General features: G+C 43.1%; 1 non-coding gene across 1 annotated transcript; it reads right to left on the minus strand.

The window, feature by feature from the left end:
• Window positions 1-4646: 4646 nt before the first annotated feature.
• Window positions 4647-4753, minus strand: LOC141620039 (small nucleolar RNA R71). Its single transcript, XR_012531869.1, has one exon. It is a non-coding gene; the product is annotated as a small nucleolar RNA R71 (small nucleolar RNA).
• Between the last annotated feature and the right edge of the window lie 18574 nt (window positions 4754-23327).

Consider the following 23327-nt stretch of genomic DNA (forward strand, 5'->3'; position numbering starts at 1 on the left):
TTGACTTTGTCACAGTGGTTATTCAGTTCACTCAACATTGACGGCTTTTAGTATTCTAGTACTTGATATATTGTTTTTATTGTTGTTTTGGTGCGTTCTAAGAACCTTGGTCCCATTTTTATCCGGCAAAGAAACAAAAGGTTGGACACTTGAACATATAATTCTATTCCTTATTACCTAATGTATTCTAATGAAAAAAGAAATGTAAAATATATAAATGAATGGATAATAATGATATTTTATAACTGAATTTTACATACTGTCTTTAGTCAATTAGAGACGATATGAATAATGCGTAGAAAGCGTACTGTTAAAATACAACTTATGTTTATCTTACTAATTAGACTAAAATTACAAGTTTATTTTCTTAAATGCAAAGGAGTTTGTTAAACTTTTTCAGCAAATAATACATTTATAATTCTTGTCGATTTGTCGGTCTTGCAACATCGTCCTTATAAATTCAATTGATTTCCAACGTATTGGGAAAAATATTATTGAAATGATTTTTGTATAACGAAAGACCTAAGCGATATACTTAAATTATTAGCAAGGAGTTGATGACATGTGACTTATACAAATAAAATTTTAGAATAAATACGCATTCAATATTTTTTAAAATAAATTTTATGTGAGCAATTTTTGGGAGGATACACGAGAAAATGTGTCTGTTCAACAATGACATCATTCTAATTTCATTTTTATATCTCTTGTCAATTAGAGTCATCTCTATATCTCTTGTTATTGGTGAACTTTTATGTGAGAAGTTTTAACGCCTATCCCAATGAATTACAAATAAATAAGGATGCACAATTTGCATTATCATACTTCCATTTTTTTAATTATCACCTCATTTGCTTGTGCGCAATAATTAAGATTAGGAAAAAAATTGCAATTGGTGGAGTAATGTGAGAATTTTACTCTTAAACGATGACATTTATTTTGTAATTTTTAAAAAAGTTATAAGAAGCATTTGGTAAAAAACACGTCCCAAAGTAGAAATTAAAGAAAAAAGAGTGATAATATACGACAAAAAAAGAGAAGTGGGGTGATAATTAAAAAATATTCTTAACATTGATTATGAGAAAAGAAAAATATATACAAATCATTACAATAAAAACATTTCTCGAAAAAATATTGGGAGTGCTAGAAGAAAACATTTGATGGAAAACAAAAAATGATTTAAAGGCTTGAAAACATTCAAAGTTGAAACAATGAATTGGAGAATGATCATCGGATTCCAATCAAAAACCATGCAAAATATTTACCTTGATCCACATTAAAAGATCCAATTTATATCCTTGGAACATAAAACTTCAACACTCCATTAAGACATTTGATTTATAATCTGTTTGTTGACTAAGATATTTGATTTATAACCTGATTGACAAAATATAGGTTGAAGAGTACACGGAAAAGTAATAAAGTGCATGAAAAGGTGTAAGACAATTTAGTACAATTTATCAAATTTGTCAATTAATATTCCAAGGGTTGGAATATATAATGTAACATGTCACCAATAATTAGATATTCATACTAAAATTTGATATTGCGCATACACCATAATAATAATAAAAAGGAAAACTCAATAAAAATGAAAAATATATTCAAGTCAAAAGATAATTGCAAAGAAGTTCTATAACCATTATTTCCAGATTTCATGCAATGTTTTTGATATGCGAGTATGACATCCTCCTGCAATTTTAATACAAACACAACAATAATAATTAAATATGATTCTAACTATTAATTAATTCAAAACATAATAAGAATAAAAAAGTTAAATATTCATTTGGTTATATATGCATACTTTACCCACCAACTTTTTGGATGGAAATGAAAAATAGGATTGTTGTAATATTTATATAAGAAATTTTTTGTAATTAATTATCTAATTAATTTCAAGAATTTATTTGAGAGAAGAAGAATGTTTTGTGAACTAAGGGGAGATAAAAAAAAATTATGGTGAAATAAATACAAAGTATAATAATTGTGAGGAAAACTCAAAAGACCATCTATTAAATAGAATAAATAAAAATTAAATGAATAGGTAGATAGATACCAAATTTATGAGAGGAAAATAAAAAGTTTGTATTAATTTATTTTTAGTGTTTGCAACTAATATTTGTTATTTTGTTTGTATTTTATAAGTATGTAACACATGGTATTTAGAGATTACTTTTAGTTAGATAATCAAGTAATTAATATAATTGAATTATTATTAACCAATAGAAACATTACACAAAAAAAATAATTAAATATGATCGATATAGGATTTATTTGTGGCGAATTTCCCTCTTTCTTTTACGCATTCCGACTCATATCGAATCGGTTTAGTGTGCCTTTCCTTGCATTTTGTGCCCAATCCCCGTACTTGTGATTTTGTGTATCCTTTTGCAGGAACCGAGTCGAGTATAGAGGAATTGGGGCAAGAAAGGCATCTCAATGCCTTTACATGAAGAAGAGGTGAAAAATGCTGAACGCCGTGTTCTGCCGGCAGGCCGACAGCCGGCCCACCGACAGAACACACCCCCAGCCTTGGGAAAGAACTTGAAGAAATCACCTGAGTGTTGTGTTCTGCCGGCAGCCAGCCCACCGGTAGAACACAACAGGAAGAGTTAAATTGAATTGAAGGAGAAATAGAGTTTTGACCTCGCTACCGGTAGGAGCACCGGTAGCCGGTCCACCGGTAGGACGCAACTCATCAAGGATTTGGAGATACTGAAGGTAGTGTTCTGCCGGCAGGCCGGCAGCCGGTCCACCGGCAGAACACACTTGCCAGCTAAAATATCAAATTGAAGTTATTTTGACAGCCCTGCCGGTAGGCGTGCCGGCAGCCGGTCCACCGGCTGGACGCAGCAGCTGACGAAATTGGGCTTTTCTCCTCTTTTCTTCTTAATCTTATAAGAGCCTATAAATACCCCTCCCTTAAACCTCTTGTACACACAACCCTAGATCTGAAAACTTTCCATATTCATTGTAATCTTTCCTTAATAATTATTAATTACTCAGTAAAATTAGTTAGTATTAGTGAGAATCAATAGTTTACACTTGGTTTTTGAAAATTGTATTGGGAGATTTTTGGAGGTTTTCCTTCATATTATTCAATCAAAGCAATAATCTTTACTTTGTTGGTATATCTCTTCTCTTATTCACTTATTAATCAATTGTTTACATTTTGTTTTGTCTCTTATAATTGCTATAATCATTTCCATGTCTTCTCTTTATGTTGTTTGTTCTTCTTCTCTTATTAGCATGATTAATTCCAACATGAGTGAGTAGTTACCCTTCTAGGGTTTAGGGGGGGCCTAAATAGGATTAGTGGGCATGATTAGTTGATAGTTTTGAGTCTTTGGTGTAGGAATTTGTCTTTCTTAGCATTGCATACAAGGTGTTTGACGAATTGTGTGAGTGAAAGCTTGTGTCTTTTGTCTTAGTAGCTTAATTCCTCCTTTGAATGAAAGTTTGTTTGTGGTCTTGTTGCATGTTTTGAAATAGTTGTTGCTCAATGAAAGTTGGTAACCGCCTCTAGGACAAACCCTCACCTTAGACTATTTTAATCGACTTGTCGCCCATAGTTCATTTAGGTAACCCCGAAGACCCTAGACTTTTAATCAATCGAACACATACTTCATAATACTTTGTTTAGTTGCATCAAGTAGTTAAATCAAAACCCTTTTTCTTTGTTTTTGACTAGACTTGACTCTTAATTAGACTAAGTAGAAACCCCCGCCGTCTTTGTGTTCGACCCCGATTTACGACTAAATTGGGTTATTCTTGTTGGTGGTAAGTGTGTTGACCCTACCGTTGAAAGCTTAACCATCAAATGGCGCCGTTGCCGGGGATGACGTTAGGTTATGCTTAGTTTTATTTAGAGTCTTTGCTTTAATCTTATCTCAATTTGTTAGCTTGTTTTAGTAGTTGCGTGTTCTTTGTAGAGTGTGTGATTTCTTGCCTTCCCCTAGTGTGTAAAAACACTAGGAGACTTACGATTTGTCAAGTGTATGCCTAGAAGGAACCATCACCAAGCTCTTCTCTTCAACTCCGACCCCGAAAGGCTTTTTAGAACCTTGAGGACAAGGACTCTTGAGAGAGTAAGGAATAATTCCCCTCAAGCAACCTTTGACCAACCCAACTCACACATCCCACAAAATTTTAATACCACAACCACAATCCAACCAAATATCACAATTGAGACTTTAATAGAAAACCCCTTTTATAACTTACCTATTCCAAATAGCCCACCTCAATCGCCACCACATCACATGCAAAATCCTCCACCACAAATGGCTCTTAGAGATCATAACCGGCCCAACCATAATGATTCATTCAAACCCATCAATTTTGGCACCTTGACCCCAAACAACTTTGAAATACATCCCGCCCAAGTCGGGTTAGTTGAGAAGGACTTGTTTGGAGGACATATTGAAGAGGATGCCCATGCTCACCTCCGGAAGTTTAAAAGGAAAGTTTCAATGATGAAGAAGAATGGGGTGTCCGAAGACACTTTGAGAATGATGTTGTTTCCGTTTTCTTTAACGGGCAAGGCAGACCGATGGTTGAACATTCACCCACCGGATACTTTCACGACATGGGATGCCTTGGCTAAAGCATTCATGGCCAAATACTACCCTTCATCAAAGACCGCCATGCTCCGTAATGAGATTCACACATTTCAACAAGAAGACGGGGAATCTTTAGATGAAGCTTGGGACCGATACCAAGACTTAATAGCAAGTTGTCCCCATCATGGAATACCGGAATGGTATATCACTCAAACATTATTTCAAACTTTTCTACCAAGGACTAAGGAAATGGTAAATGCCTCCGCGGGGGGAGGATTTGATCATTTGAGTGATGAAGAAGGCATGACATTGATCAAGAAAATGGTAGACTCGGAAGCAAACTATGGGTCTAGGGGAAATATGCTAAGAAGGAATGGGAAGTTTCCTAAGGAAAACTCCTCCAACTCCAAGACAAATGCCAAGCTCGATTTGCTCACAAAGCAATTTGAGAAGTTTCAAAGAAATCAAGTGCACCAAGCCGCGACCTCACATTGGCCACCCATGGAGGAAGTGGTTCAAGGTTCAAGTTTTGAGCTTTGTGGAGGGAGTGGTCATACATATGACTTGTGTGCCAACAATTACAATGGTGCCTATGAAGAGAATGCTCAAGAGGTTAACGCTTTTCAAAGCTTTAACAACAATTCAAGAACCACAAGGCCACCTTTCAACAACCCAAACGTCTACAATCCAAATACCAATTTCTACCACCCCGGTTTGAAGAACCACCCCAACTTTAGTTACAAAAGCACCAATATTCAAAACCCTCAACATCTCCAATCACAAGCCCAAAACAATCCACCCGGTTTTGCTCAACCAAGGGGAATTTTCCCCAACCCAAGAAATAATCCCGGAAATCAAAACCAATGGTCAAGCAACAATCAAACCCAAAACTATGGCAACCAACAAAAAAGATACCAAGATTTTGGTGGAAACCAAAGCAACTAAGGGTTTTACCAAGGGAATCAAGTAAATCAAGCAAATCAAGGATTTGGGCAAGGGTATGCTCAAGGGTCTCAAGAACAAGGTCAAGGATCAAACTTCAACAACAATGGTCCTAGAGCTAACTTCCAAGGGGGACAAAGCAACAACAACCAAGGTTCCAACAATCAGTATGGCTATGGGTTCCCTTTACCTATAGCCAACCAACCTTACCAAGAACCCCAAGGAGAGCTCCCTCAAAATGAGCTCTTGAAGATGATAAAGGGCATGCAACTCCAACATAGTCAAGAGATGGCTAACTTTGCCAAGGCAACCCAACAAGAACAAGCAAACTTGAGGGCTACCTTTCTTAAAGACATGAGGGAAATGGAGTCAAGGATGGCCTCTCATGCTATGGCTAACCCTCAAAGGCCGCCCGGTGGTCTATTGGCTCAAGGACAAAGCTCCAAGGATGCCTCAAATAGCCACCATGCTCATGCGGTAGTGTTGAGGAGCGGTGTAGAGTTTGAGAACCCTTATAAAGACCTTGAATTGGAAGTTGATGAAGATCCCAAGGGGAATGGGTTGGGAATGGATGGTGAAGAGGAAAGCTTACCCATTGAAGTGTCGGGTAAAGCTAGTGAAGACAAGAAAGGGAAGAAGGCTTGTGAAGATTTGTCTAGAAGAGGAATTCAAGTGGACAAGGATGTTGATGGATATGTGGAAGACCTCCCTTATGAGGAAGAAGCTATTGAAGAAGTACCTTCGCCACATTCTAAAAAGGTAACAAAGAGTTCGACTTCTCCCAAGGTATCTTCCAATTCCCAACTTGTTTCTAAAATTCCTTACCCCTCAAGAGCCATTAAGAGTAGGGAAAACCTCAAGTATGCCAAATTTTGTGATATGCTTGAGAAACTTGAGGTTACCCTACCCTTTACGGAAGTGATTATGAACATGCCAACCTACTCAAAAATTTTGAAAGACATTTTGACCAAGAAAAGAGTCTTGGGTGACCAAGAGATAGTGGCTATGGAAGAGGCATGTAGTGCTCATATCCTAAACAAATTGCCCACTAAACTTGGTGACCCGGGGAGCTTTTCCATCCCATGTGTGGTTGGCGGTGTTCCTATATCAAGAGCTCTTTGTGATTTGGGAGCAAGTGTTAGCGTTATTCCTTTGAAAGTTGCAAAGAGGATTGGAATTCAAAACTTGGATCCCACTACCATGACTCTCCAATTGGCGGATAGGTCCGTCAAACGCCCTTTGGGGGTACTTGAGGACGTGCCCGTCAAGGTTGGAAAGTTTTTAATTCCCGCCGATTTTGTTGTCCTTGATATTCCAGAGGATAGCCATACTCCCATCATCCTAGGTAGGCCATTCTTGGCTACCGGAGGAGTACTCATTGATGTGAAGAATGGGCGGCTAACCGTCCAAATTGAGGGCAACGAAATCGAATTTAACCTACCAAATATGATGAAAGGACCAAGGATGGAAAGATTGAGCACTATTGAGTTGGCAGAAGAGGTTGTACATGAGGTAGCTCGCGAAGAAGCGGAGATGGAAGAAGTTTTTCAAATCTTCTTGCATGAAGAGGCCATGAAGGAGGACCATGAAGTTGATGAGGAACTATTGAAGAAAGTGGAGGGTTTTCTCCCTCCAAAGGTACAACTCAAATCCCTTCCTCCCTCCCTCAAGTATTCTTTTCTTGATGAGGGGGAGGCTTTCCCGATGATTATCAATGCTAACCTAAGTGAGCCCCAAGAAAAGAGGCTTTTGCAAATCTTGAAAAATCATAGAGGGGCACTTGGGTATAGCATTGACGACATCAAGGGCTTAAGTCCGAGTTTGTGTATGCATAGAATAGTTTTAGAAGAAGGGAGTAAACCCAAGGTTGACGGTCTTAGGCGGATTAACCCAAAGATGGCCGAAGTGGTAAAAAGTGAAGTGTTGAAACTTCTAGAGGCCGGTATTATATACCAAATAACCGATAGTAAATGGGTTAGTCCGGTACACGTTGTACCAAAGAAAGAGGGGGTGCAAATGGTTGAACAAGAGGATGGCACCACCCTACCTACTAGACCCGTGACCGGGTGGCGAATGTGTATTGACTATCGCAAGCTCAATGCCGCCACCCTAAAAGACCACTTCCCGATTCCCTTCATTGACCAAATGCTAGAAAGGCTCGCGGGCCATGCATACTATTGCTTCTTAGACGGTTATTCCGTGTTTTTCCAAGTTCTCATCCACCCGTATGACCAAGAGAAGACGACCTTCACTTGTCCAATAGGATTATATGCTTACCGTAGGATGCCATTCGGGCTTTGTAATGCGCCCGACATCTTTCAAAGGTGCATGATGGCAATCTTTTCGGACTTTCTAGAGAAAAGCATGGAAGTCTTCATGGACGACTTTAGTGTCCATGGAGACTCATTTGATCATGGTCTTGAAAACTTGACTAATGTGTTGAAAAGATGTGAGGAGCACAACCTCGTCCTTAATTGGGAAAAATGCCAATTTATGGTAGAGGAAGGGGTTGTACTCGGTCACATTGTCTCTAGTAAGGGTATTGAGGTTGATGGTGCTAAGGTTGCCGTTATAGAGAACTTGTCACCTCCTTCCAATGTAAAGGGGGTGAGAAGTTTTTTAGGCCACGCCGGATTCTATAGGCGTTTCATCAAAGATTTTTCAAAGATAGCAAAACCATTAACCTCATTACTCCTCAAGGATGCCCCCTTTGTGTTTGATGAATTTTGTCTTGAGGCTTTTCATAGGTTGAAGAACGCATTGGTGACGGCTCCCATAATCCGGGCACCGGATTGGAGCCTTTCTTTCGAGATAATGTGTGATGTTTCGGACTTCGCGGTTGGAGCGGTGCTTGGGCAAGTGGTGGATAGAAAGCATCATGTGATCTATTACACAAGCAAGACCCTTGACCCAACACAATGTGGCTACGCTACAACCGAAAAGGAGATGTTAGCTATTGTTCATGTCGTTGAAAAATTTCGGCAATACCTTGTTGGGTCTAAGGTGGTGGTTTACTCCGATCACACCGCCTTGAGACAATTGATGGTTAAGAAAGATGCAAAGCCCCGACTCTTGAGATGGGTCCTAATTCTCCAAGAATTTGATTTAGAAATTAAGGATAAGGCCGGATCGGAAAATGTTGTAGCCGATCACCTATCAAGATTGACCGTTGAAGATCATGGGATACAAGACAAGAGTGGACCCATCAATGAGTGGTTACGGGATGATGGACTCATGGAAGTTAATTAGCATCAAAGCCCCTTGGTTTGCAGATCTTGCAAATTACATTGTGAGTGGTTTCTTGCCAGATGAAATGGAACAAAGAGAAAGGCGAAAGTTGAGGAATGATGCTAAGAGATACTTTTGGAATGACCCACATTTGTTCCGAAAGTGTGGGGATGGAATGTTCCGGAGATGTGTTTCTAGAGAGGAGGGCTTGGAGATTGTCGACCGAGTTCACAATTCCGCCTATGGGGGACACTTGGCCACCTCTAGGACCATTGCCAAGATCCTCCAAGGTGGGTTTTATTGGCCCTCCATGTTTAAAGACATCCACTACGTGGTTAAATCTTGTGATACTTGCCAAAGGGTTGGGAACATTGGAAAGAGGAGTGAAATGCCCTTGACTAATATATTGGAAATTGAGCTTTTTGATTGTTGGGGCATAGACTTCATGGGACCCTTTCACAACTCTTGTGGAAACGAATACATCTTGGTAGCGGTGGATTATGTGTCCAAATGGATTGAAGTGGGAGCCGCCCCCACCAATGATAGCAAGGTTGTGATGAAGCTTTTCAAAGGTACGATTTTCCCAAGGTTCGGAACGCCAAGAGTAGTCATAAGTGATGGCGGATCTCATTTTTGCAAAAGTACTTTCAAAGCTCTACTTGAATCACATGGAGTGCGGCATAAAACCGCCCTTGCCTACCACCCTCAAACTAGTGGGCAAGTGGAGGTTTCTAACCGCCAAATTAAAGCCATTTTGGAGAAAGTCACAAACAAGAGCCGGAAAGATTGGTCGCAAAAGCTCCCGGATGTCTTATGGGCCTTGAGAACCGCCTTCAAGACATCCCTTGGCACCACCCCATATAAGCTTGTGTACGGGAAAGCTTGTCATTTGCCGGTGGAGCTAGAACACAAGGCTTGGTGGGCTCTTAAGGACATGAACTTTGACTTTGATGCCGCCGGAGATGTACGTTTTCTCCAAATGAATGAGCTTGAGGAATTGAGATTGGAGGCTTATGAGAGCTCCAAAATCTATAAAGACCAAACGAAGAAATGGCATGATGGCAAGATCATGAAGAAGGAGATAAGTGTTGGAGACCTTGTTCTCCTTTTTAATTCCAAGATAAAGGTGTTTTCGGGCAAGCTCAAATCAAGGTGGTCGGGACCCTTTAAAGTGATGAAGATATTCCCCTATGATGCCTTTGAGATTTGGAGCGAGGAAGGAGGAACCTTTAGGGTCAATGGTCAAAGAATCAAGCGCTACTATGACGGTGATAACAAAGGTCCAATTGAAGTGCTCTATCTCGGGGAACCCCTCCCCGAGGAGAAGGCAAATTGAAACTCTTGAAAGTGATTTGGTTTGGTGGAGTTCCACAAGAACCACCATTTGTATATAGCATGCATATTAGGTAGATAATGAGAGATTTGAAACCGTACTTTGTCAAACTTTGGATTGGTGACGAAAGTCACATTTGAAGAAAACAAGCATTATTTTCGTTGACCCGAAATCCCGACATGATGCGTCGGCGTAGATGTGGAAAACACGAATCCCGAGGTCAACGAAAAAGCTCAAATTTCGAGTTAAAGAAAATTGAGCAAGTTGAAGGAAAACAAGAGAAAAAGAGTTGAGTGTAGTGCCCTGTCGGTAGGCCGGCAGCCGGTGCCCCTACCGGTAGCGAGGCCAAATTAATTTGTTGAAAATTGGAGGAATGTTGTATTCTGCCGGTAGGCCGCAGCCGGTTCACCGGCAGGACACACCTGTGTTAGCTGAAAAATCAAAAATTGATGATGAGTAGTGTGTTCTGCCGGCAGCCGGCTCACCGGCTGGACACACGTGAAGACCTGAAGAAAATTGAAAAACTGGTGAAGAGGAGTGTTCTACCGGTAGGCCGGCAGCCGGCTCACCGGCAGAGCACTCATGCCTTAAAAGATGAGAAGTTGATTTTATGAGTGGAGTAGTGTTCTGCCGGTAGGCCGGCAGCCGGCTCACCGGCAGGACACACCTGGTAGACAGAAATTTCAATTGAGAGGAGTGTTCTACCGGTGGACCGGCAGCCGGTCCGTCCACCGGTAGCGAGGTCAAATTTTTGAGGAAAATTTCGTGAAAAATTAGAAAATTTGAAGGGTGCTCAGCCGGCAGACCGGCTGCCGGTTCACTTACCGGCACAACGCAACAATCAGACCAAAAATAAAACGCGTGAACCCTTCATTTCCTCATTATTTCTTCATTCTTTCTCCTTCATTTCCTCCACATTTTCCCCCTTTTCAACCCTAACTCCCTCAAATCTCCACCAAACTTCAATCAACCTTCACCATTCTCCTCTAATCTTCACAATGGCCGGAATAAGGACAAGAGCGGATGTTGCAAGGGCACAAGCCGAGTTGATTGAGCGCGCCGCGAGCGACACAAATCCCGACCCGGACTTTCCTACGGTTGAGTTTGCCACCCAAGCTCAAAAGGGTAAGTTTATTCTATTCAAAAATTGTCCCCTCACCCCGACTAAGTTTTTACATCATCCGTCCTTATCGACCCTTGGTTTAGCTAGGGAGACGGAAGCTCTCTTTACCGGGTGTGGCATGAGGGTAATATATACAATGCATGAATATACTTACCCCCGCATCACTTGGGAATTTTTGAGTAGTCTTCGGATTACTAAGCACCGGCAATCAAATATGGTGGCTACCCTTAGCTTTCGTCTCATGAATAGGGACCACACAATTTCATTGGGTCGGTTGGCTACCATGTTTGGGTTAGACATTGCACCGTCACATAACCCACCCGCTGATTTTCATTATTCCCGAGTGTGGAAAGCGATTTCGGGCCTAGAGGATAAAGTTGGAGTGAAAAGGGCCGCAATTAGTTGCCACAACCCCGTCATTCGGGTGTGGCATAGATGTATGGGATGCACCATTCTTGCGGTGGATGAGCCGTGGGTGTTTAGGACCAACGAACTTGAAATATTGGGGTCCTACTTGTTCACAAAACCGACCGCCTTTAAAATTAATGTGGCTCACCACCTTGCCCTTCATTTGTCAAATATTTCCAGTTCTCCGGGACAAAAAGTCCCAATACATGTGGGTGGCATCATCACCCGAATTGCCCGAAATTTGGACCGTCCGGTAGACCTTTCTACCATGAATTGGATACCCGGGGACACTTACTTAACCAAGCATTACTTGACCACCAAGCTTGAGTGGCTCAAAGTGAACCCCCTTGACGGCCATGAGTATTGGCAAATAAATTACAAGAATTCTATCCCGCTTCCAAATGTCACCGCCATCAAAATTGAAAAAGATAAGGAAGATTACCTCCTCCCGATTGAAGCGGAGGTATCAACGGAACAACCCCCTCCCAATGTTCCAAGAGTGTATTCGCGGGACCGTAGGGTGGACACTCCCTCCACCCTCCAATACCCACCGCCTCAAACTCACCAACCCCCACCTTGGCAATTCAAACAAGGCGAGGGGTCCTTCTCGAGCCAACCGCCGTACCCTCCTTTACCACCTTCCCTTACCGAGTGGATGGAGAGGATGGACATTGCCGCGGCAAAGGCCGCTAGTGAGAGGGATGTGTTGGGGAGGAAATTGGACCGGATTTACTATGATCAAGCCACCGGTACCTACCCCGTCTACGACGACTTTTGTAGACGGGACTACGGCCCCTTTGATGCCCCCCCACCCTTCCTATTTTACATGGCCCGATGGGAACTACCCGAGAGCGGATGGGACGATGGTCCACGGAGGTCTTAACCTCCAGCCGGACTACTTTTCCGCCCCTATCTTTCCACCGGAGGGGCATAACGCCCATTGGGTAGGAGGCATTCGGCCCTACTTTGCTAGTGATGTGGGTGCTTCGGGGTCCGGTGGGGCCTTTATGGGAGATGCTTCTACGGGAGGTGATGGCGGTGTGATGAACATGAGTGGAGACTTCACGGGAGGTTTCCCGGGTACCGGCGGTAGTGGAGGTAACCAAACCTTCAACCCCGATGACTTGATTCATGGCTCCGAGTTTAGCACCAGAGAGAACAATGATGATGATGATGATGAGATGGACTCCTAGTCCCGAGAGGCCGAGTTGGTGGCCTATTATCCCCCCTTTTCAATCCAAAATGACAAGTACCTTCTCTCCCTTTTATCTAAATTCTCTCATTCATGTTTAATTTATCGCATGCATTTCGTTAGTATGCATATAGTTGCATTCATCTACATTGCATTAGATTTCAATTTTGTAAAATATTGTCACATTTAGTTATTGCATTCATATAGTATAGTTTGCATCGTATTTCAATATTGCATATAGATTAGATCATGCATTGCATTCTCATTTGAAAACCACTAAAAATTTGAAAAAATCAAAAATCACCAAAAACATGTATTTCATTTCCGAATTTCCTCCACACATTTATTTCCATCGGAAATATGTAAATAAATAAGTGTGGGGAGGAAATTCCATCATTTAAAAATACAAAAACATGTTATTTATTTTCACATATTCAAAACTCCAAAAACAAGTTCTTTTATTCCTCCAACTTGCCCTCCCATGTAAATGAATAATTGTGAGGAGGGCCTAAAAAAAACCCCAAAAACATGCATTTTCATTTTTCTTTATTTCCTCCACACATTTATTTCCTTTTGGAACTCATGTAAATAAACAAGTGTGAGGAGGAAATTCATATATTCAAAAACAACAAAAATATGTTATTTCATTTCCAACTCAAATTTCAAAATCCAAAAATATGTTATTTTTAATTTCAAAAATTGACAAATTTCAAAAATAGGTTCCTTTCTTTTCCCTATTCTCTCCCTATACTTTGTTCCATTGAGGACAATGTAAATTTCAAGTGTGGGGAGGGAAATATCCACTTTGTGAATATTGTCTATATTTGTTCATATCATTATATACTTGTAAATTTAAGAAAAAGTAAGAAAATGCCTAAAAATTGAAAAATTTCTGAAAAATACAAAAATATTGCATTGTATATATATGTTTGGCTAACCTTTGGCATATGCATCTACCATTTGAGGCAAAAAGGAGCTAGAAGTCGCATGGTAAACTCGTTCTAATCTCTTACTCCTTTACCGTTCTTTCTTTTTGTATCTTGTATATTTGAAGGAGAATGGGATTTTGTGCCTTGGATGTTCCCTTGGGGAACTTGTGGATTGTTGGTGTTGATGTGCTGCTAGGATTAGTCAAAATTGTTGCATGTTTACCTTATGTTCATTCCATTTCTCGCATGCATTTGTTTCACATGTAAATATGTGTTGTGTTTCTTTCTTGTTGCATTGAGTTTGTATATAAATTTTTGAACAAAATTTGGTCTAGGAAGGGAGTATGATACCCTCTATGATGATATTTTCTAGGTCGTGTCTTTCCCCTCTTAGTGGCTTGCACCTTATGACCTCCTTGTTAGGGTGTTTGCTTGCAAATACCTGGGAAATGAGGCTAGACCGGAGAGTTTTGACCACCATGTGAGACTAAGACCGTAGACTAGGCCTGGATTTCGACATAGCTACTTAAATGTGAGATTTAGAGCCTCCTTGGGACCGGTACATCCATACCCGGTCTCCCTTAGGCGTGAGTAGGCTCCTTGCGTGGCATGTCACATCAAGACGCACAAGCATGGCGTTCTTTCCTTTTTAGACCATGAGATGTTCCTTTATATGCATATTTTGAAACAATTAGTTGCATTTTACTTTTGAGCCTCACATTACCAAATAAGCCTATTTTTCGACTAGGTCATATTTTGCTAACCCCTTTTGAGCTTGAACCTCTCTTTTGGCACCTACAAAACTAGCTACATACCATAAACAACCTTCCCTTACCAAGAAAGTTGCTTACATGTTGTTGGTTGTAGGAAGATGGGTGTTTTGAGTCCTAGTTGATGATTTGGGTTGAAATAATGGTTCTTAATTTGGTTTGAAATAGAAAAAAAAAAGAAAAGAAAATAGAAAAAGAGAAAAATGTAATGAAAAAAAAAAATTGCACAATTACTTTGTTTGATGAGAAAAAGCCAAGCAACACTCCTTCATCAATGGAGTAGAAAAAGGCGTTGCAAGAATAAAAAGGGCATTTGATGTTTTTCCTAAGTGAGTCGGGTTTACACAATTTTTGCTTGATTTTGACGAGACAATTTCTTGTTAGGGTGTAGACGTTACTCATTGGTTGCAATAAGGTGATAATTTTCGTGTTTTTCCAAAGTGAGTCGGGTTTGCACAATGTTTGCATAAATTCGGGAAACCAATTTTTGTTAGGGTGTAGACGTTACTCATTTGTTGTAATAAAGCGGAAGAGATGGAATTTTGGCGACTTCTTGATGTGTACCTCCACATTTCTCCCAAAAAGGTGCTTGCACCAACCCCGTTTCGACCCATCACCTAGCCCCGTTACAACCCTTGTTTCTTTTATGCATATTCTCCTTTTTTGCATCTCATTAATGGTCTTGTAGGAGAGGATTCCATGTTAGATTGCGGGCATGTCTCACGAGTCGAGTAGTTGAGTGATTTCGGTTACTTTTTGCACAAAAATCACCTGTTCTAAAAAGAAAATGAGAGACTAGTGAAAACCGTGAGGAAGTCGGTAGTCTTGGTCCCCTTAGTCATGGGTCGATTTGGTCGAATCTTTTGTGTGTCATGTAATTCTCGAAGGTTAGGCTTTGGTTCCCTCTTTTCCGCCTTTGAATTCGTTTCTTAGGCATTTGGTTGTCACATTGAGGTTGCTTGAGCCACCACTAGGGCATTGACACCCGCCAAGACTTTGAGACGGTATCTCCCGACCAAGACCTTTAAATGTTTAAAGAAAAACGGCCGCTTAGATGAGGAAGGCGGTTTGACTTTTTGTGATGCATCTTATATGTTGATTCATGCTTAATTGATTGGATGTGGCAAGAATTTTGTAGCAAGACCCAACTTGCCTTGCAATAGGGCACTTTCCCCTCATAAGTGTTAAATTGCGAGTTGAAGGGGCGTTGAGTATGCTAATACTCGATCGGCTTAGGTAGTAGTTTAGTTGAGTGATGCTTATATTGTGCACCCACTCTCATATCTATAATAGTAGTGATTTGTACATTGGTTTTGGACTTACTCGAGGACGAGTAAAATTTAAGTGTGGGGAGGTTTGATATATGATTTATTTGTGCCGAATTTCCCTCTTTCTTTTATGCATTCCGACTCATATCTAGTCTGTTTAGTGTGCCTTTCCTTGCATTTTGTGCCCAATCCCCGTACTTGTGATTTTATGTATCCTTTTGTAGGAACCGAGTCGAGTATAGAGGAATTGGGGCAAGAAAGGCATCCCAATGCCTTTACATGAAGAAGAGGTGAAAAATGTTGAACGTCGTGTTCTGCCGGCAGGCCGGCAGCCGGCCCACCGGCAGAACACACCCCCAGCCTTGGGAAATAACTTGAAGAAATCACCTGAGTGTTGTGTTCTGCCGGCAGGCCGGCAGCCGGCCCACCGGTAGAACACAACAGGAAGAGTTAAATTGAATTGAAGGAGAAATAGAGTTTTGACCTCGCTACCGGTAGGAGCACCGGTAGCCGGTCCACCGGTAGGACGCAACTCATCAAGGATTTGGAGATACTAAAGGTAGTGTTCTGCCGGCAGGCCGGCAGCCGGTCCACCGGCAGAACACACTTGCCAGCTAAAATATCAAATTGAAGTTATTTTGACAGCCCTGCCGGTAGGCGTGTCGGCAACCGGTCCACCGGCTGGACGCAGCAGCTGACGAAATTGGGCTTTTCTCCTCTTTTCTTCTTAATCTTATACGAGCCTATAAATACCCCTCCCCTAAACCTCTTGTACACACAACCCTAGATCTGAAAACTTTCCATATTCATTGTAATCTTTCCTTAATCAAGCTTTAATCTTTCCTTAATAATTATTAGTTACTCAGTAAAATTAGTTAGTATTAGTGAGAATCAATAGTTTACACTTGGTTTTTGAAGATTGTATTGGGAGATTTTTGGAGGTTTTCCTTCATATTATTCAATCAAAGCAATCATCTTTACTTTGTTGGTATATCTCTTCTCTTATTCACTTGTTAATCAATTGTTTACATTTTGTTTTGTCTCTTATAATTGCTATAATCATTTCCATGTCTTCTCTTTATGTTGTTTGTTCTTCTTCTCTTATTAGCATGATTAATTCCAACATGAGTGAGTAGTTACCCTTCTAGGGTTTAGGGGGAGCCTAAATAGGATTAGTGGGCATGATTAGTTGATAGTTTTGAGTCTTTGGTGTAGGAATTTGTCTTTCTTAGCATTGCATACAAGGTGTTTGACGAATTGTGTGAGTGAAAGCTTGTGCCTTTTGTCTTACTAGCTTAATTCCTCCTTTGAATGAAAGTTTGTTGGTGGTCTTGTTGCATGTTTTGAAATAGTTGTTGCTCAATGAAAGTTGGTAACCGCCTCTAGGACAAACCCTCACCTTAGACTATTTTAATCGACTTGTCGCCCATAGTTCATTTAGGTAACCTCGAAGACCCTAGACTTTTAATCAATCGAACACATACTTCATAATACTTTGTTTAGTTGCATCAAGTAGTTAAATCAAAACCCTTTTTCTTTGTTTTTGACTAGACTTGACTCTTAGTTAGACTAAGTAGAAACCCCCGCCGTCTTCGTGTTCGACCCCGATTTACGACTAAATTGGGTTATTCTTGTTGGTGGTAAGTGTGTTGACCCTACCGTTGAAAGCTTAACCATCAATGATTCTAACTCTTAATTAATTCAAAACATAATAAGAATAAAAAAATTTAAATAATTCAATTGGTTATATATGCATACTTTTACCTACCAACTTTTTGGATAAAATGAAAAAAGAGGATTGTTGTAATATTTATGTAAGAAAATTTATATAATTAATTATCTAATTAATTTCAAAAATTTATTTGATAGAAGAAGAATGTTTTGTGAACTAAGGGGGCGATAAAAAAAATTATGGTGAAATAAATACAATGTATAATAACACATGAGGAAAAACCAAAAGACCATTTGTTAAATAAAAAAAATAAAAATAAAATGAATAGGTAGATTGATACAAATTTATGAGAGGAAAATAAAGAGTTTGTATTAATTTGTTTTGTGTTTGAAACTAATATTTTTTATTTTGATTGTATTTTATAAGTATGTAACACATGGTATTTAGAGATTACTTTTAGTTAGATAATCAAGTAATTAATATTGATGGGGCATATTCTGCACCCGCTGACCAGTCAACATATTGAGCAAGGTCAAAGATATCCACAGCAAGTCAACGACTTAGACAACCTAACCGACGCCACCTGTCGGCCTGTCTCTCGTGCCTCGGCGGGGACAACTAGCCAGCCGAGGCACACATCCGCGAACTCATATCCAAGACCCCTCGACGGTGAGTCAACAGGGCCCGCCGGCCTGCCATGGGTCCCTCGGCTGAGGGGTAGATCAGTCTTTCCACCTGCTAGCCACTTGGCCACTACGTGACAAAAGGTGAAAGTCTATAAATACTCCTCAACTCTCATTGAGGAGGAGATCCACAATTTAACCTAAGAATCACTATTCATCTGGTAATATCTTCCTTATCTCTCTACAATACATACTTCGTCAAGTAACAACAACTTATCTCTCTAATTTTACTGACTTGAGCGTCGGAGTGAGTTCGCTCGGCCCAAAGCCGAGCCCTCAGTTTGTTCACTGTTTCAGGAGACCGAAAGGAGAAGCCAACCAAAGACGTCATTCTACAAGCACGGGTGGTAACAAATAACTGCTCTGGAATTACATCCGGAACAATTGGCGCCGTCTGTGGGGATCAGATACTAGAAGCTAGTCACATTCATTCCCAAACAAAAAAAAAAAACAAAAAAAAAACCCACCCAAAAAGCTAAGAAGATGTCGAAACAACCAGAGAAGGTGTTGGTGGAAAACGAATTCTACCAAGACGACACATTCCACAACTCAGAAATCGGGCAGTCTCCCACCGGCCGTATCACTGATACGACGAACGGGACGCCGAAGGAACAAGATATGCCGCTGCCCGCCAACCAGGTCACCATCATGGGACATGTGGTTGACGTGGCAAAATCGGCTACTCCTGGACCTCATTGGTAGTACGTCGGCTCACACCGCCACACCGACAAGAGCGGCGGAACCCGGCCCAGAGACCAGGGGCCTGAAATGTAACTCAAAGAGACTTGAACGGAGCACCGGAAGAAGCGGCCCTGTCAAGACGCCTGGGGAGCCCAGAGCGCTAGTGGTAGACCTTAGTCCTTCCCGCACTCACGGAGGACGGGCGTCGCCACGCCGCCGACGAGGCACCCCCGGAGGAGTGAAAGAAGTCCGACTCACCAGAGTCGGAGAAGAAGCCCGACTCACCAGAGTCGGAGAAGAAGCCCTTCCCGCCACGGGGAGAGGAGCCGGACTAGGGATGCGAGGAGCCGATCGCCGCGTGTCGTTCGACACGTGGTCAGACATCCCCTCAGCGCCTACGTCCTAGATACCCCGGTGCCGACTAAGCTGAAGTTGCCACCCATAGCATACAAAGGAGAAGGCGACCCAACCGACCACATCGAGGCTTACGAGTCTCACATGTCAGTATGGGAGCAACCCGATGAGGTTTGGTGCCGAGTCTTCCCAACGACACTGCATGGGATGACACAAAGTTGGTACAAGGGGCTACCCGACGGGTCGGTATATCACATTACGCCGACCTAAAGGACACGTTCCTAGCCCAAAGATTTCTCGCAACAAGAGGAGGGCCGTGGAGACCTCGGACCTCCTGACTATCAGACAGGTTGGAGGCGAATCTCTCCGAAGTTATGTGAAGAGGTTCGACGCCAAGGTTCAGCAGATTCGTGAGCTGAACAGTGAACTGGTAGCCTTCGCGCTGATGAAAGGCCTCCCGAGAGGAGACCTAAAGAATGAGCTCATCAAGTGCGGCGGCCAGAGACTAGACTCCGCCAGGAAAATGGCCGATCAAGCCCATAAGGTGGAGGACTACCACAAAACCTGGGTAGGCCCCAGCGAGGCCGAGCACTCAGAAAGAAAAAGCCGCCGGGAGGACAACCCAGATGAAAAACGCCGTGACAATAATGGGTCACGGTCTGACAGGTCCACCAGGAAATGTAACTCGGCGGACGCCGGGGAGTTCGAAACGAACCGCCGTAAGCGGTACAATGATCACACCCCCAGGCCGTGTCTCGCCGCCGAGGTTTTCGCCCGAGCAAGAACGAGGGTCGAAGTGGGAGAGGCCTCCCGGCCGAGGAGTGACGGTGACACGAGCCAAGATCGTGAGTACCACGCCACACCGGTCACCTTATCGACAACTGCCGGCATCTGAAGAATGCCATCGAGGAACTGATCCGGAAGGGGAGCCTCGGCAAGTATGTTGCCAAAGGCCAAAAGACTGATGTCGGCGGTTCAGATAAGAAATCCGTCTTCGAACGGATAGGAGTAATCCATGTTGTCATCGGGGCAACGAGAACGGTGGTCCGCTCACGGGCACAAACGGCACTGAACGAGCCGTATCGGGCCATCAACTTTGTGCCCAAAGACAAATGCGACTCCCGCTTCCAAAGATCCCCGATATAACTATTGGGAAGAAGGACTATGAGGGAGTCATCGCCCCTCACAAATGACCCACTTGTAGTCCACTTGGACATAGCCAACCACCTGGTGAAGAGGTGCCGATTGACATAGGCGCCTACACAAACATTATGTACAAATAATGCTTTCTCAACCTCGGTCCGAAGGTTGATGACTTGAGCCCCCGCACCAACCCGTTGTACGGCTTTTTCGGGCCGGCCGGTACCCCTTGGGTCAATCAGCCTGCCGGTGAGGTTCGGCGAGGGAAGTGCGGCCAAGAACGTTATGTCCGAGTTCGTGGTCATTGACGGCTCGTCCGCCTACAACGTTCTCATAGGCCGAGTCACCCCGAGCGAGGCCGATCTTTGTAATGTCCATCCGGCTCGACATTGATGTATGTCTCGGACCGGGGGAAAGCGCATAAGCTCGTTTCAAAGAACGAAAAGGACGAAGTGGTCAATGTCCAAGTGTCCGCCAGAGGGTGCAACATGCAATCCTTCAAAGTGGCGAAGAAGTCAGAGAAGGGGAAGAGCCCATCCTTGCAACAGAAGGGCGAGCGCATGGATACCACCGTCGGCATGGTCGAAGGAGCGGAGACCGAAGAGGTAGAGATTGACCCAGGCCGCACCGTAACTATCGGTGTTAACCTGGAGCCAAAATTCAGAGCCGCACTCCTAGATCTGCTGAGAAAGAACAAAGACGTCTTCGCCTACTCAGCGGCCAAGATGTCGGGCGTGAGCCGGGAGGTAATTTTTCACAAGCTTAACGTACTCCCCACCGCTCGCCCTGTCAAGCAAAGGATGAGGAACTCCTCAGCCGAGAAGGATGAGGCCATAAAAGCCGAGGTAGATAAATTATCGGCGGGGGCTTTATCATGCCTTGTACCTATCCTGAGTGGTTAGCTAATGTTGTAATGGTGAGGAAATCATCGGGGGCATGGAGGATGTGCGTGGATTTTACCAATCTTAATAAAGCATGCCCCAAAGATTGATATCCCCTGCCTCGAATAGATAGTTTGATCGACGCGACGACGAGTTTACACTATCTTTGAGCCTGGGACGCCTTCTCGGGTATCATCGGTGTTCATGGCCGAGGAAGACATGCCTAAATGCGCATTCATCACCGCTAACGGCACATACATGTACAAAATGATGCCGTTTGGTTTAAAGAACGCCGGTGCAACTTACACAAGACTGGTGGACAAAGTGTTCCAAAATAAAAAAGGGCGAAACATTGAGGCTTACGTCGACGATGCTATTGTAAAAAGCAAGTCCGACAGCGAGCACTTAGCCGATTTACACGAGACATTTTGTTCACTAAGGAAGTACATGATAAAGCTCAACCCAATGAAATGCAACTTCGGTGTCCGGGCAGGTAAGTTTCTCGGCGTACTTGTCAGTGCCAGGGGAATTGACGCCAATCCGGACAAAGTCCAGCGATCATAGACTGCACTGGAGCCGAGGAATCGAAAGGAGGTCATGATGCTGACCGGGAGGATGGCGGCTCTAGCCCGTTTCATCTCTCGGTCAGCCGACAAGAGCACCCCATTCTTCAAGGTGTTGAAGGGGAATAAAGACTTCGGCTGGGGGGAGGAGCAGAGCACATCTTTCAAACAACTGAAAGCTCATCTTCAGACTCTCCCAACCCTGTCCAGGCCGATGCTGGGGGAAACACTATATCTGTACATAGCAGTTACCTCGGCCACGGTCAGTGCCGTGATCGTCAGAGAAGAGGACAAGCAACAACACCCAATCTACTTTGTCAGCCATACATTGTTGCCCGCCGAGAGAAATTACCCGCTGATTGAAAAAGCAGCCTTTGCTGTCGTCGTCGCTGCAAGGAAACTGAAACCCTACTTCGACGCACATCCCGTGATGTCCCTAACCGACCAGCCGTTGGAGAAAGCATTGGAAAAATTTGAGCAATCCGGCAAAGCTCATCAAATGGGCGAGAGAGCTATCCGGCGGCATTCGGTGCAAGCCGAGGCCCTCGATAAAGGGACAGAACGCGATTTCTGGCCGAATGCACATACCAAGAAGAGCAAAACCCCGGAGTCTGGGAGGTATACACCGACGGGTCCTCCACGACGAACAGCTCAGGAGCCGGCATACTTATCATCAGCCCAAACGGGGACGAGTTCAAGTACGCCTTGAAATTTACCTTCTCGGCCTCAAACAACGAATTCGAATACGAGGCGGTGATAACCGGAGTCGAGCTAGCTAGGGCCGCAGGGGCGGAGCACATCATTTTGAAAACAGATTCACTTTTGGTGGCTAATCAAATCAGAGGAGAGTACGAGACTCGAGACGACGGAATGGTAAGATACCTGGAAAGGGTAAAAGCTGACACCTCAAAGTTGAAATCTTTTCAGATACAATGCATTCCCAGGTCTGAGAACAACCGAGCCGACGCTCTCTCAAAACTCGCCAGTTCAACCATCAAGAATGTCAGCCGAACCGTGCTGGTGGACATCAGAAATGCCAAGAGCATTACTGAGGCCGTCGACATGGTGGGTAACATAGAGACCGAGACAACGTGGATGACTCCGATAATGAAATACAAATTGACAAGTGAACTACCGGAGGGCCGCAGTCTCGCACGAGAAAATAAAGAGGATCGCAAAGAAGGTACTTGGTGTTTGATGGGGAATTGACAGAGGTCCGTGACGAGGCCACTCTTAAAGTGCGTCGGTCCAGCCGACGCGGAGCTAATACTGACAGAGATTCACGAAGGCATCTGCGGCCATCACATGGGGGCAAGAACACTAGCCCACAAAGCTCTCCGAGCCGGCTACTTCTGGCCCACCATGCTTGCGGATTCCAGAGCCAAGACCAAAAAATGCAACAACCACAAATGCATGCTCCGGTGATACATGCGCCATCCCGAGACCTGCAGCCGGTACTTAATCCCCTTCCTTTCGCACAGTGGGGGATGGATCTACTAGAGCCATTTCCAACGGCATCCGGCGGAAGAAAGTTCTTGATTGTCGCCGTTGACTACTTCACCAAATGGGTTGAAGCTGTAGCAGTACCTGCAAAGACA

Source organism: Silene latifolia, chromosome 1, assembly GCF_048544455.1.
Source record: "Silene latifolia isolate original U9 population chromosome 1, ASM4854445v1, whole genome shotgun sequence".
NCBI classification, from domain to species: Eukaryota; Viridiplantae; Streptophyta; class Magnoliopsida; order Caryophyllales; family Caryophyllaceae; genus Silene; species Silene latifolia.